Source organism: Chrysoperla carnea, chromosome 1, assembly GCF_905475395.1.
Source record: "Chrysoperla carnea chromosome 1, inChrCarn1.1, whole genome shotgun sequence".
Lineage (NCBI taxonomy): Eukaryota > Metazoa > Arthropoda > Insecta > Neuroptera > Chrysopidae > Chrysoperla > Chrysoperla carnea.
The window spans coordinates 20,274,919-20,292,383 of NC_058337.1; positions in this window are offsets into that span (position 1 = coordinate 20,274,919).

The window sequence follows — 17,465 nt, forward strand, 5'->3', positions numbered from 1 at the left end:
TTTGGCAGTGTGAGCTAAGGATGCTTGCTGATTGAGTTCAAAAAACAACAAATCGATAAAAATTGACTTATATCATAACTCCGCCAAAAAGAGAAATTCCCATTTACTCAAGTAAAAAACCTTTTCAAATGAACCAACAGTGGCCGGTTCACTGTTCACGTGCCGGGGGCACGATACCTTTTATTATTATAAGGTTTACGAAAAAAATATATTCTTTTAAAAAGCACTGCTTTCAAAAATATTAACATTCAGCTATTCAATTTTGACTTCTTGACTTAAAATTTAATTTTTTTGGTGATTATTTTGCGAATGGCTGGATTAGTTTTAGTTGGCATACTATGCTCAAATAAAAAAAAGTATTGCAAGTTGATTATGATTTGTCTAGCAAGCAAAACTTGTTTTGTAGCAACATGCTTGTTTTAATCAAGTTTTTATAGTTATCTTAATATGTACTAGTCATTTTGCTATTAATTTTATCAATTTTTTAAAAATATAATTAAAGAATGTTGTAAATTTGGGAACGGGCAGATACCCAATTATAATAAAAAAGTTAAATACTACCCTACTCTTTACTTTTTATATAGACCAGCCGAGTATAGTTTGTTTAATTTATTGTTGGTTTGTTTATTAATAAGGGCTACTTTACTAAAAATTTACCATTTGATTTAATTCAGCTCATTTATGAGTTTTATTTGTAAACACCTGGATGACCGAGCATTAATCGGTATCTTTAAAGTTAAAAAGGCACCATAAGAACCATATAAAATGTCTCCACACAAATACCAATTTGAATGTCCCGGTAATGTATTTCGTCGCCAATAAATATCAGGAAGAGTAATATTTTGCAGTAAATGTTTCAATTTTTCCTGAAAACACGGATAAAACAACGTTTTCTAAAAATGAAACCTTCCTGAAAATGATCCATTTTTTGCCCCAAAAACACACTGCATACTATCGTGCATCGAGAAATAAAAAAGGTCGAGAAACCAGAAACTCAAGTTGTAATTTGTAATCCACGGTACAGTACCCTTTCCTACATAGTATAAGTAACTAATGATTGTTATTCCTCTTAGTATATAATTGTTATTATTATTACAAATGATGTATAAAGTTTCATACAGTATAATCATAATATTTGATGATAATTCCCAAAAAACATGTAAGTCATCATATGTTTATATAAATAATTCGTCTTTCATTTATTCCGCATACTACTTATAGCATAGTTCTCTTTTAAAACCAAACTCATTAATAATGCCTGCTTTACATGCTTTAGTACTTAATTAAGGAATCTTTAATAATCAGTGTGGTTTTTGTAATTCATTTTCATAATATTTTGTACTATAATAATAAGTTTAAACAATTGTAAAATACTATTGTTTTAGAAATAATATCAATATTCATGTCAGAACACTGTAATAAATATTTCTTGTCTATTTATTTACTTAAGACCTACGTAAACACGCAGGTGTGCAAACCTTGTATGATGATTTATATTTTGGGTATACATACAAAAGTATGTATTCTAACACGAAAGGAAATATCATTGCCATAAAAAAATGTGAAATATAAAAATATAGGTAATAAAAAAATTAAGACCAAAGTTCTTTTTCCGCTTATCGGAAATATGTACTAAATTATCTATAATGTACCTACCATACTCGATGTCAAAATTAACACAATACAATTTTTTGTATCAATTTCACAATTTGTATGTTATTTTGAAAATTTGAAGGTGTTTTCTTTAAGAAGATTTAGAAATAATCGATTCTTTAATTTTGTAAAGATGAATTTTGTCTCAAAAAATGTCCATAGTTTAATGCTTTCAACAGAATACACGGTGTTACAGCTAATATACTCGCCTATCTTTTTCATGCGATATTAGTTGTAATAAAAAAATTAAAAAAAGTAAAGCAATTATATAGATTTCCGCACATAAAAGAACGACAATACTAAGGAAATTTTATTTTTTTTATGTTGATACCAGAGAACTACGAACGCTATTATTTTTAATATTTATTAAACTATGCCTGTTTTATTAATTTAATGATGTGTCATGAACACTTAAAAACGAATACAGATAGAAAGCAGCGAAAGGTGACTTACAGCTTAAAATTTCCGTCGGCCATTTTCACAATTTTAATTATACATATATTTTGTTCCAGCGACCGCGAAAACCTCCTAAGCAGCAATATTTTTGCGATATATTCAGTTTGTAAATTTTTTTGTAGTATCGACAAAAATGAATATTCAGATTGAAGATTATTTCTAGATGTATTTGTTTTAATCGAGTAGCTAAAAATTAAATTTTCCGGTCGCCATTTTGATTTTTCAAATTTTTTTGGTCAGGTTCGGATTTAACGACCTCGAAAACTCCTCGGATTTCCAAATGTTTTTATTTTAACTGTTTTATATTATCGGGAGTCAAAATAAGGATATCGGCTAAAAACTGTATTTTTCGGCTGCTATTTTGAATATTCATATTTTTTATGGTCAGATTCGAATTTGGTGACCCCAAAAGCTCCCACAATGTAATTTTTGTACTCATTTAGTTTTATAAATATGTTTCTGGAACTCATGGACGTAAAAGTTGAATTCCCGAAAAACAAAGTAGGGAAGGGTCACAAACTAATTTAAGAAGCTTTTCGAAATGGAAATACGAACCAAAGGAGACGTTAATCATCAAAATAGGTTCATCATCAAAAAATTTAGTCAACCCTTATTTTACATTATTAACTGCACTATTCGTGGAACAGGCAAATTTAAAAGGTAATTATTTGTCACATTAGCCACGACCTTCTTAAAGTAACTTAATAAAAGTAACTTATAAACAATAATGCAATGAGCACATAATATAACGTTCAAGTTAGTTAATTTTCTTCAACTCATTCAACTACATGAAAACAATTGGATAAACTTGTATGTAAATGTTTATCAACTAGGCATATATCCACCCCATTATGTTCTTAGTTTATTTATATCGTTTAATGCTTATTCGTACCTATGCCAAAACTAACACATGAATAAAAAAGTTACCGAGCTTTACAGTAGTCGTATAAGATGTGTGACATAACATCTGACATGTTAGCCTACCATGAAATTGAGATGAAATATATGAAAGTCAAAATTTAATTAGCTTGGTAAATGTTTAAAAATCAGAATTATTCGAGAAAAACAAAATTACCCGTGTAATTAATAAATTCTTTTTTTATTTGAAAAATTTTTGTCAGAAAAACTACCCTTGTAATAAATTAACTAGTTTTTTTTTTTTTTTTTAAGAAACATCTTCTCTCTTCATCAATCTAAATTTAAGAAACATTTTTAAGGAGATATGCAAGGCACGAATAATACTAGGGAATTCAATAAAACTTTATAATTATTTTTTTACTAACAAAGATTCCAAAAATCACAAAAAATGCCACAAGGGCATGCCGTTTTTTATTTTTATTTTATCGTCCAAAGTTGGCTGAAAAAATGATGAATCATATAGGTTATCCTTTTCAATTGGATATTTCTATTCGCACCGTGCGTGAGTTATTTTGGAGGCGTTTCCATGTTAACGATTCATTACTTTAATTATAGAATTGTATGGATGTATATATAAATGTATGGATTGCATTTATGACTTACATTGAAAATTTAATATTATTGTTTCACAAATTTAAATAAATAATTATGATAATTTACATTTGAAAAATAATATTTGTGCAATTTGATTTCTTATTTTCACAATTTTTAATGCATTAAGTTTATTATTTATTGTTTTTTGCTTACTTATAATCATGCATACGATATTTATTTACATCATGGTCTATTCGACTATATTTGATGAAATATGATACATACAGGCGTAAACTAAATATTGACAAATATCTTGTCTAGTAATCTTAGTTAAAGAGAATTGAAAAAAATCCACTCGAACCACGATTCGAACCCAGACTTCTTGGATTCATGTCAAGCGCCCTACCAATTAGGCTATTCGAGTTAGTTAGGCTAGACACGAATGCAATTTTTTCAACTTAATGAATTTTTTAATTTGTTTATCCACTTATTTATTATTATTATTATTTATTGTTTTTTGTTTACTTATAATCATGCATACGATATTTATTTACATCATGGTCTATTCGATTATATTTGATGAAATATGATACTTACAAGCGTAAACTAAATATTGACAAATATCTTGTCTAGTAATCTTAGTTAAAGAGAATTGAATCCCTTCCCCTCTCAGTTATATATATTTGTATACATACATATGGTAAAACAGTTCATTTGACTGTAACTTGAAAAATATTTGATTGATTTTAATGAAACTAAAATCAATAGTAGGTTTTATTACTTACAACTTTCGGTTAAAATTTTAGCGAAATCCGTTAAATAGTTCGTCCAAAATTTCCAATTTAGTGAATTGTTTAAAATGGCTGCCATTTTATGTCATTTTGTCCCACGGGGTTAATTTTTTTTTAAATTGAAGCATTTTTTAATATCTTTCAATTTTATAATGAGTTACTTACCCGTAACAATGACTCCTTGAACCATATTTTTGCGAAAAACCGAAAATTTAACACTTTCTGGAAATAATTGTTTGGGGGGTGTATGGACTGGTTTTGGGGGGTGTTTTTTGTTTTGGCTTCAGAAAACTATTTTTCAAAAAGGTCTGTACGGTTCAAAGCAGAATTTTTAAGTTTTAGCCCCCGCGCTATTAGGGAAAAGGAATTTTACTCCTATCTATTACCTCCTATCCATCCCGCTAAACTCCATCAGAATCCGCTACACCAAAATTTTACTCCCATCTATTCTGCCTTTGGCCTGGCTTGTTGCGCTCGCATATAGGTCTAACAAATACCTATTCACAATACCTAAATAATAATAAATTAATATCTCAATACTATAAATAATACGAAGTGCATAGTAAATTGTAATAATAATGTAATTTGTATAGTAAATAATATCTCAATACTATAAAAATACATAGTACATAGTAAGTTGTAATAATAATGAAAAATATCATTTACCATTCATACCATTTAATGAATTTTTTGGTTCGGAACTCTAAAATACAGTTGCCATGGACCGAATAGTGAATTGGTTTAGATTCACTATTCGAATCCCCTTGAACACACATAAAAAATTTCATTAAAATCGATCCATCCGGATGGATGCATCCGTTTAGGAGTTCAGTAACTAACATCTACACACAAGAAATAAGGTAGTCATCGGTAAAAAATTTCATTTTTTAAGTAATGTTTTTTGAAACGAAAACAATTTACAACTTTTATATTATTTTTCACTCAAAATATTGATTATCCTCGAACTGTTACCAAATTCATTAAAATTAAGGAGGTTTTTAGGGGGACAGAAAATACCGACAAAAAAACACCTTTGAGAAATAATATTACATGTGATTTGTTATACATTTTATATAGAAAATAAAACCTTCGATGTGAAATTTTAAGAGCGTATATTTTAAAAGATGTGAAACCTGTTTTTCTGTCTTTTAATTGAAACGGCCGCGAGATGTCTGCCAGAACGGTACTTTCTTAATTGACAATAATAAAACACAATTTAAAACAATTCTAGCTCTTGGATTATAAGTCATCGTTTCTATTGTTAATTATTATTGTTATTTAATTAACTCACTTTATATCAAGTTAAACCTTTGAAACAAATGAATTACTATATAACTCAAATATTCATGTTTTTTTCACCTAATGAAGGAGCCCTAACCTATTCAGTGGGATATTCTTTTTAATGTAGAATTTATGAAAGTTGCGTGAACGAAGGCAAACACCGAACACCATAGAAAGTAGGCAAATAACAAACAGTTTGTAACAATGCAAAGCGAACAGTATCTTATCATTATATGCGATGTTACATATATATTTGGTGATCGCTTTCGTGTCTGGTCGTAGCATATTAGAATAAAATAATGTTGTTTTCTTACCTTAATCTTTGAAGCCAACAAGTATTGACCTAAAACAAAACAATTTTTGTTAAAAAGATTCAATAGCAATTTTTTTTTCATTAATAAAACAAATTGGGAATTCACAGTGTGTCGCATTTAAAATGAAGACACCCTCGTATTTTCGTTATTTATGGGAATATCGATTTGAAATTTTGCAGGATACATGATGATGGGTTGTTTGTCATAAAAGAAGATGGGTCACATTTTATGAGATATTTAACCGAAATCAGAATTTTAAACTCAGCTTACTACAAATTGACAAATAGGGCCGACCCTTAAATTTTTGCCTAACGTCAGGAGAGATGGTTAGAGATATCGAAAAAACTATTAGTAAAAGTTGCTTAGAATGTTTTTTGATACCCAAATACCGATTTTCATGACAAAATTCGCATTTTTCATTTTTTCATTATTTTAGTTTATTGAAATATGTATTTGAAAACATAACACTATTAATTATCAATTTGTCCAGTTTTTACATTCCATAGTGCACAAATTTAAAAACAAATTTTTACAACTAGTGTGCTATGGAATGTTAAAACTGGAAAAATTGATAATTTAATAGTGAATTCAAACGGGAATAATTTTAAAATGTTAAAATGAAACGGGGAATAATGAATCACCTATTAATGTCCTTTTTCCATTTTGTACTTCGAAAAAAGGCATTCATATGAAGTTTGTGTATTATGACTTTAAAATTTGTTCAACAGAGTTAAATTTCAAATTGAAATTTTTAATTTTGAAATTTAAAAATTTTAAACAAGTCAAAAAAGTAGTCGTAGTCATGTCACTTTATTCAAAACAACAACAATTTTTTTAATCTGTTTTACGATTCTGTCCATAATATGTATAATTTACAAAACAAATTTATATTTGAATCTAATAGCTATTTTTAAGAAATTAAAAAAAAAAAGTTAATTTATATTAATTAGCTTAAGGTGAGTGAGGGATCATTTCACTCAACTACAGTTCAAGATTTAAGGTGGACAAATAAAGACAGGAATCATTTTCTCGACAAAACATACAAAAGATGCATAATGGGTGAATTCAGCCTGACGAGTACGTACACGATTATACGATTACATACAGACGCACCAACGATTATTTATATATATTTATAATATATAAAAAGAAACTCACAAACCGTATTAATAGTTAAATGTGCGTAGTATATATTTTTCATTTCCTGATTGATCAAATTGTAGTATATAGCCCCACGCCCGAAAATGAGTTTCCTGTCTGCATATGAACAAATTTTTAATACCTCATGAAAACATAATAGATTACCTACATATGTAACCGTGGTAGGCGATGCACTCTTGGCAAATGCGTATAATAGCTAGCTTTGACACCTCTTGAGGTATAACTTTGGCTATCAAAATGATCAAACTTTACTTGACAATTTCCTCTCTTCAAACTATAAATTTAAATAAACTATAATAATCACACCGCTAGTCATCGGGACGAAACTGAAGGATAACTAAAAGAACTCACTATTGGCTTTATTTCAATTATTACTAACTTTTATAGTCAATTACTTATGATCAATAACAAGAATCATAATGCCTTAGTTTTCCGACCGTTTAAAATTGAAAATGATTAGTCAAAAGTAGAAATCTCTTATATTTTATCCTAATCGTCATGCTATCTATTGCGCTTCGGCAAAAAATGCTGTAATCATCATTTATCTTTATTTCAAAAATATCGTAACTCGATCAAAGAAGAGTTGCCAAATTTGGAATAATTGACTTGAATTTTATGTCAGTATCCTCCAATCTAGAATAGTCTAGTCCACAAGTTCAAAAATTGTGAACGCTAACAAAGTATTAAAATTTTTTAAGCTCTTTTGAAGTGATCTTGTAAAGTATATACAGTATGTCGCATTTAAGATGAAGACACCCTAATACTTTCTTCATTTATAGGAATATCGATTTTTAAATTTTTTGTACAGTCATACAAAGTGATGGGTCACATTTTTAAAGATACTTAACTGAAATTTGAACTTTAAACTCAGTCTACTACAAATTGATAATTAAGGCTGATTCTTAAAATTTTGCCTAGCGTCAGAGATGGTTAAAGACATCGAAAAATCTATTAGGAAAAGTTGCGAAGAATATTTTTGGTAACAATTTAAATAACAAAATTCGCATTTTTAATTTTTTCCTTATTTTGGTCAAAATTATTACAAGTTTAATTTAATTAATTCAACTTTAATTCATATGTATGCCTTTTTTCGGAGTACAAAATGGAAAAAGGACATTAATAGGTGATTCATTATTCCCCGTTTCATTTTAACATTTTAAAATTATTCCCGTGTGAATTCACTATTATTCACGATTAAATTATCAATTTTTCCAGTTTTAACCTTCCATAGCACACTAGTTGTAAAAGTTTGTTTTTAAATTTGTAACTAGTGCGCTATGGAATGTAAAAACTGGACAAATTGATAATTAATAGTGTTATGTTTTCAAATATTTCAATAAATTAAAATAATGAAAAATGCGAATTTTGTCATGAAAATCGGTATTTGGGTATCAAAAAACATTCTAGGCAACTTTTACTAATAGTTTTTTTTCGATATCTCTAACCAAAAATGCGAATTTTGTCATGAAAATCGGTAATTTTGTATAAAAAAAAATTCTAAGGCACATATTTCTTCTATTATTTACATATTTCACCTATTTTATGAGCGAAATTATGAAAATAAATTTTACTTTGATTGAAATAATGGCTAAAATAATTTACTCAATCAAATAACTTTTGGGTTGGTTTCTAACGGTCATACTCACAAGTAATAAGAGCTTGTTATATAATATACTACAGTAAATAAGCCGGAAAATACCATCAAATGTGGAAAAGTGGTGGAACAGCTCCGATTTCAAAAATTTTTTGTGTACGTGTTCCTTAGACCTCTAGGAACATTCAGCCGCACTAACCTTGGCATTGGAAAAAAAACTGAGAAAGTTAGGGTAGTTTTCCCATCCCCAAATAGTAACAGTGAAAACAAATCAATATTTCACCTCAAAAATCGTCTTCCGAGGGTTTTCGAGGTCACTGATCATGAATTCAAGGTTTAAAAACAACTGAAAATGGTTGCAACCCCATTAAAACTACCCCTAGAAGTGTCAATATTTAAAAAATTTTGCAAATTTTGAATTTGACCTCAGAAATTGTCTTTCTGCGGTTTTTGAAGTCGTTGATAATGAATTTGAGGATAAGAAGCAACTGAATGTAGTTCCAAGCCACCCCTAAAAGCCACCCCTAGAAGAAACAGAGATAAAATTTTTAATTTTTAATCGAATATCGTCTTTCGGGGGGTTTTTGGCATCGCTGATCACGAATTCAAGGTCAAAAAGTAACTTGGATGGTTGCAACCCTATTAAAACTACCCCTAGAAGTGTAAATGATTAAAAAATTTGGAAAACTTTGAATTTTATTTTAGAAATTGTCTTTATGTGGTTTTTGAAGTCGTTGATAATGAATCTGATGGCAAGACATCTGGGGGTAGTTTTTTTTAGGTTGCAACCCTCTTCAGCTACTTTTTGACCTTGGATTCGTAATCAGCGCCCCCAAAATTACCCGAAAGTCGATATTCGAGGAGAGAATTCAAATTTAAAATTTTATCTCTGTCACTTCTAGGGGAGGTTTTATTAAGGATGCTGTGACACTTAGTTACTTTTTGACCTCAAATTCATGATCAGCGACTCTTAAAACCGCAGAGAGGCAATTTCTGTGGTGAAATTCAGTATTTTCAAAATTTATTTATCATTGACATTTCTAGGGGTAGTTTTAATGGGGTTGCAACCATCCAAGTTACTTTTTGACCTTGGATTCGCGATCAGCGGCCCCAAAAACCCCCCGAAAGACGATATTCGAGGAACAATTTTAAATTTTTTCTCTGTCACTTCTAGGGGTGGCCTTTAGGGGTGGCTTGGGACTACATTCAGTTGCTTCTTGCTCTCAAATTCATTATCAATGACTTCTAAAACCAGAGAGAGACAATTTCTGAGATGAAATTCAGAATTTTCAATTTTTTTTTATCATTGTCACTTCTAATGGGTAGTTTTAAGGGGGTTGAAACAATCCTCAATTGCTTTTTGACCTTAAATTTGTGAACACCGAACCTAAAAGCTCCACGAGACACGATTTCTGAGGCAAAATTTTGAATTTAATAAAGTTTTTGTCTCTATCACTTTAAGGGTAATTTTAATGGGGTTGAAACCATATTCAGTTGCTTTTTAATCTTAATTCATGATCAACGACCTCAAAAACCCTCGGAAGACGATTTTTGAGTTGAAATATTGATTTGTTTTCACTGCTACTATTTAGAGAGTTTTGGGGATGGGAAAACTACCCTAACTTTCTCAGTTTTTTTTCCAATGCCAAGGTTAGTGCGGCTGAATGTTCCTAGAGGTCTAAGGAATACGTTCACAAAAAATTTTTGAAATCGGAGCTGTTCCACCACTTTTCCACATTTTCCGGCTTATTTATTGCACTAATAATTCATCAACTTGGTGTGTGTAATCGAACGTAACAGATGCTGTTTAGTGTCGACCTTTTCCCTTACATATGTATATTGTATGTATTTTTTTTTTTTCATTTGATTTGTATAACAGCTCAACTACGTGCATGAATATTACTCGAAAAAAAAAATTACTGCATCATCCAAATGGTGTCGTTTAGTCATACGTGTTTCAATCTATTATTAAAGGAGAGAAATCCATTATCGTATCATATATTTTATATCATGTATATGAAATATATCGAGGTATACTAAGTTTAGTTCCAAGTTTGTAACGCTTAAAAATATTGATACTATGAGCAAAATTTTGGTATAGATCTTCATCAAATCACCAAAAAGCCCACTTCCGGTTGTCTGCCTGCCTGTCTGTCGCCAGTCTGCCCGTCTGCCATCACGATTACTCAAAAACGAAAAGAGATTTAAAGCTGATATTTTACTTGACCACACTTTTTACATTACGTAAAGGAGGAACATAATCCAATTGGGTCTTGGGTAAGTAGGACACATCTTGTAAACCGTTAGAGACAAAACAAAAGTTTAAATGTAAAAAATATTCCTTATAAAAAAATAAACAACTTTTTTTTGAAACGTAAACATCACTGTTCGCCCGTGAGATTGCAAATTATGCGCAAATTGTATAGTATGCATTATATGGGAATATCAGGTGTATGTGTGACATGTATGTAGTTGTAATGTGACAGAGTAATCAACACTGTCTATACATGTTATTTCAACAACTAACTCGGTCAATTGTTTGTTTTCACTTATTTCATAATACAAGTTATACAACATGTCGTGAAGCCTGAAATTCATTACAAAGCATATTCATCATCTTTTTGGATAGGTTCTTTTGTATATTGAAATTGTTCTCTATTTTCTTATTACCATGTGTTTTAAACCACAAATACTTATGGTATGGCAAGAGACGGTATAAGTAAAACTTCATCCATCTGATAACCTGATGAGATTATATTTTTAATGAAATTTTATTGATTTATGAATGCGCCTATCATAGTTTTTCTATCTATCTAAGTATTCACGGCTGTTTTGAATTAAATTAATTTTAACCAATTTTTTCCATGAACGATTTTTTGTAGGGAAGCCTATACAATTATTTTTATAATTAAATTATCCTTCTTCTGATTCCAATTTTATCGGCTATAAAAGGAAAATGAAAGAAACCGCTCGCATTTTGCTAAAATCTCTTGTACTGTGTTTCTAAGGTGTCAAATATTTGTTAATATAAACAATAAATTTTTAATTCAATGAAACGATAAATGTTAGAGTTCATTTAAAAAACTAGTATATAGGCAACTTGTATGACGTAATGTTAAGTGTTTGTCAAAATTTTGTAAATAAACTTTAACATTGACCGTTTTATTGAATTAACAATTTATTGTTTGTTACAAATAGAAACATTGATCCACTAACCCATGTCTCACCAATGATATTTGACACCTAAGAAACACATTCCACAAGGTTTAAGCAAAGTCCAAGCGGTTTCTTTCATTTTCTTTTATTTGTAACATCTGAACTGTACTATTTCGATTGGTTAACAGATCGTTGTAGATCTGTTATACCGTATGAACATTTAAGCTAATATAGGTAACTATACACCGATCTGTTAACCAATCGAAATAATGGAAAATTGCCGGCAATGGTTTGCCTTCAAAAAATCGTTCATGGAAAAGATTGACAAAAATTAATTTAATTTAAAATAGCCATGAACACTTTCCGATAGAAAAACTATGATAGGCGTGTTTATAAATCAGTAAAATTTGGTAAAAAATGTGTCTTATCAGATTATCAGATGGATGAAGATTGATCTTATACCGTCTCTTTGACCATTTGAAAAAATATATCTATCCGAAATTAGTTGATTCGATTAATAAATAATTAAAGCAAGTCAGAACATTTTATCAAGAAAAATTTTTCAGTACAAAATAGTGAGAAAAATTGAATATGGTACACATGCAAAGAATTAACATTATGGTTAGTCGGGGTCGATTGATGACTGTGGCCCATCGAGGTTTAGAATATCGAAGTCTTACTTTCTCGGCTAGCAAGGAAAAGGTTTCGAAAATTTTTAAAAGGTTGAAAGAAGTTCCAATTAATATAAAACAATATAATACAAAAAACTTACAACCAAAATGTATTTGTGCAATTTTATACACGTTGTTGTTATTTTTTTCTATCACTGGAGAATTTTTTAAGAATTCGCTAAATAATATTGATAGTGATAATGATAATGTGTAAGTACTTGACAACAATGCTGTTCGATGCTATAAACGGTAATGAACAAACGTGCATTGTTCGAGAAATTAAATATGTATGTATTCTGGAAAGAAGAAATGTGTTAATCAGCTGTAACTGATTGCGTTGATATAGCAGTATTTCATGGAACCTTACTTCACAATGTCGTTGTATATTAATTAAAAAAGTTCATTCTCTCACTATTTTTCTGCACTAATAAACATAAGTGTCACCTTTAGTTACAATGTTACGAACAAAACAAAAAATCCGATAAAAACATTTCAATTCTTGTATATGGGTAAATAACCAACATTATTTTTTAATAGTTAGTATGAGATGCAGCTGGTATATCGAAAGCTATTCGTATAAAATTATTTTACGATCGTTTTCAGAGCATCATAAACCAAATTTTTTCGAATCAACATAATGCAAAAACAACTTTCTTAGATATGTCATCGAAAAGAACTACTATTATGAGTAAAATTGATTTTTTATAGGGAATATTCATGAAATTTAAATTTGGTTCAAATATTTATTTTTCGTAACCGACTGGACATTTGAACTAAACCATTATTTTAGTAATTAATATCTTTTTAATTACGTTAAATTAATTAATAAAAGTACAATATCAGTGGGAGAAATTCAAATTTCTAAAACGGAAATTTCAATTGGAAAACGGACGAGACATCGTAGTATGTGGCTTGTCAGACTTACTGTTGACATACTGTATGGTATTAATTACTTATATTTTGTATGGTTTCACCATGGTAAATACTATAATTACTACATAGGTGAGTATAACACCTGTAGTAAACAATACATTGGACTGTCACAAACTGACAGATCACATATTAATACGTCATCAACAGAGAGCGCCAAAAGAACTGCGTTTAAACATCTCAAAATTTTTATCGATTTTAAATATTTTTTTACACTTAATTACAGCATTTATAAACAGTATTTATTTTTTTTACTATTTTATAACGGTGTAAACAATAAATAAGAAAAAAATACATGAATATTCCCTATTCAGTTCAAGAAACTGATGAATCACTAACGAATGAAGAGAAGGAAAATTTTTGCAGAATAATTGGTAAAAAAAATATATCTTGCATACCATTGATATGAAATATATTTCCTTAAAATAACAACTTACTCGTAATTCATGGTTCTCTATTCTGATTTTTTATGAAAACTGTTATCTTTTTCTCTTTGATTTGTATTAATAAAATATAGGGCCAACAATGAATAGTTTTTGTACGAATATATATTCTTTACGCCACTTTTTTAACAACGTGGCTTTTGGAAAACAGTGACAAATTTGAAGTTTGCTTTTTATTCTAATTGTAACAAAAGCGGGATTAAAATAAAAGCATCATGGGATACTAAAATCAACATTTTATTTCAAAATACGGGTGATTAACTTCTAACTTAAGTACTGTGGAATTTCTAGCTGATTTTTAAAAAAGAATAATTTTCAAAACTTAAAGCCTCTGTCTCAATATTTAAGGAATTTGCATTTATGTCATAATTTCTCAAAGGTGGGATATGTCTTGTGTTGGTTTTAGCAGTGTGATTCCGTGATTTGCAAGTTTTTTTTAACAATAACACTAAAAGTGTGGTGCGGAACGGAATTCGGGAAAGCTTTTTTTAATTATATATTTTAAAGGAAAATTACTGAATTCTTTACACTTATATAATTAATTTTGTGCCAAAAGTGATAAATAAAAGCTGAAATATAATTTTTTTTTAATTTTTCATTCATAAGCGATGCTGGTTTCCATAGGCGATAGGGTTATTAAAATGTAGGGTTTTATACTGAAATTTAGAAAATGTGTTTTCTGTTAAGAAAATGTAAATACTACTATAAAAAGACCGCTATTAATCGATTAATCGATTGGTAGTAGTTAGAAATATTCCACTTCAGAGTCGGTTCTAATCTCTATAAAAATCTTATCATTCTTAGCCACCAAATCTTCAATTTGGTCCTAAAAATTACCCGGTACATTTACAATAATGGAAGGTCATTCACCAAAAGTTTTTCAGAAATTTCGCTTAAATTCAAATATATCCTGCAGAGGCTAATTAATATTAACGAAAAAGGAAGTTAAAACAGTAAGAATAATCGGTTAATACTTGATAATTAAAAAAATGTATATAATTAAAAATGTTCGTCAGTCCTTATTACATGTATTTCGTTAAAAAATATCACACAATTATTGTAATTTCAAAAGTATTAACTAAAATTACTCACTATTTCAAAGAAAAAAAAACCTTTGAATAATTACCAAAAAAGGGAAGGTTTTAATTTAGATAATGATAAAAACAGCAGTAGCATAATTAAAAAGTTAATAATATGATAAGTGAGTAAAGTAAATGAATAGAAACAAAAAAATTATCTAGAGAAATGAAATGAAAGAAAAAAAGTTGAAAGACAAATAAATTATTATACTTAAAAAATGCTAGTATATATATATATACTAGCATTTGCCCACGGCTTCGCTCGTGATAATGATTCATTTAGTAAATCATTGATTCATTTAGAGATCCAACCTTTATCTTACTTATCCCCTCTATATTCTGCAATCTACACAATATCAACTTTGAAGATCCAAATGCTACCCTTCAACCCGCTTGTCTTTGCTTAGTCCGCTCCCTAAAGGTCAGCTTTACTTACATCCCGTTGGAAACTCAGGCGGTATTTGATGATGAGAATGAAACAAAAGTGTGACACATAAAAATTTTGAACCCTTGACGGCCTAAATTTTAAAACATAGCTTCAATACAAGAAACGGTGTATGGATGATCTTCACCCATCTGATAATCAGATGAGAAAATACTTATCCCTTCTATATTCTGCAATATACACAATATCAACTTTGAAGATCCAAATGCTACCCTTCAACCCGCTTGTCTTTGCTTAGTCCGTTCCCTAAAGGTCAGCTTTACTAACATCCCGTTGGAAACTCAGGCGGTATTGGATGATGAGAATGAAACAAAGTGTGTCATAAAAAATTTGAACCCTTGACGGCCTAAATTTTAAAAAATAACTTACCATGAAAATTTTTTACTATGGTTTTAAAAACATAGTACCATCGGCTTTTTCCATATTCTTTTGTCGAATGCTTTCAGCAGATTCAATTCAGCACGAATTTAAAATTTTCCTCTGTCGCTTATCAGCTTAGAGGAAGGGCTCAATTCAAAACGATCTTATGAGTCCGGGTTAGTATCATGGTAATTACGCAACAATTTTTGTTTATTTTGTAAAATATTTTTTTTCGAGTTATTACATATATCAGTCAATAATTAATTGAATACAAAAAACGCCGCATATTTTGAAATTAGAGCTAAGCTATTTCTAGAACCATAAAGACGTCACTGCTATGTCATTCTGTTTTTAATTCTGCTTAGGATAGATAAAAACTCAAATTTATGTTTGATAAATTCATTTGTGCGATCAAGAATCCTAGAAAATTATTAAATATAATTCTTTGATCGGACCACAGAATGTCCAGTAATTAACAAAAAAACTAAAACGTGTATAAAAAAGGTGATCAACCTTGCAATTCCGTCTTCTTGAGAAAATAATCACAAGAATAGTAATTCAGACCACAGGGTGTTAAATAAATGAAAATTACTAAAACAAACAAAATCTTGTATACCTAGTATAATAATTTCAAATACACATTCTTACAAAAGAAAAGAAAAGAAGATAGAGTCGTTTTTACATCATTTTTTCACCCTCTTCAGTCTAATTTTAGTGTAATTCGTGTAATCTGACTTCGAATTCGTATTCAGCAATTAAAAGTACCTACTAGATGACAATTTTAAGCCAAAAAGAGCAGTTCAAGAAAATATTTTAGTCACCTCCTGGTTTCGGACCAATGCATGTCGATGAATTTGTTGTTCGCCGTATAGAATCTCTTGAAAATATGTCAAAATTGTAATTCGCTTCAATCATGCGCAAAATGAAAGAAGGTTGGCGCCTATTAAAAATAACAAAATAAGTAAAACAAGTGAAAACAAACAATTGACTGAGTTAAATGTTGAAATACCATGCATAGTCAGTGTTGATTTCTTTATCACATAACACATACAAACATGTGACACATACATAACTGATAATCAAGTATAGTACATATTATAAAATTTCCGCCTAATTGGCGCCCTCACGGGTAAACAGTGATGTTTACGAAAAAATGTTTCAAACAAAAGTTGTTTAATTTTTGATAAGGAACATTTTTACATTTAATTTTTTGTTCTATCTCTAATAGTTTACAAGATGGGTCTTACGGACCCAAGACCCAGTTGACCTATGATGCTCATTTACGAACTTGACCTCACTTTTTACGTCCTGAGTACGCTGTAAAAATTTCAGCTCGATATCTTTTTTCGTTTTTCCACAGACGAATGGACGGACGGGCGGACAACCGGAAATGGACTAATTAGGTGATTTAGTGAACACCTATGACAAAATTTTTTTCCTAGCATCATTATTTTTAAGCGTTAAAAACTTGGGACTAAACTTAATATACTATGTATATTTCATATATACATGGTATAAAAAGAAAATTTTACCTTAATATGTCAGATGTAAGAGTTAGACTTATTTATACACGGTTATAGTTATTTAAGACAACAAGAAAAATTGTAAATGTTTACATTCAGAATTCAATTTATCGTTCATAGAAAAGCTTTTAGTTTTTAGTTTTTTAGTTAGATATC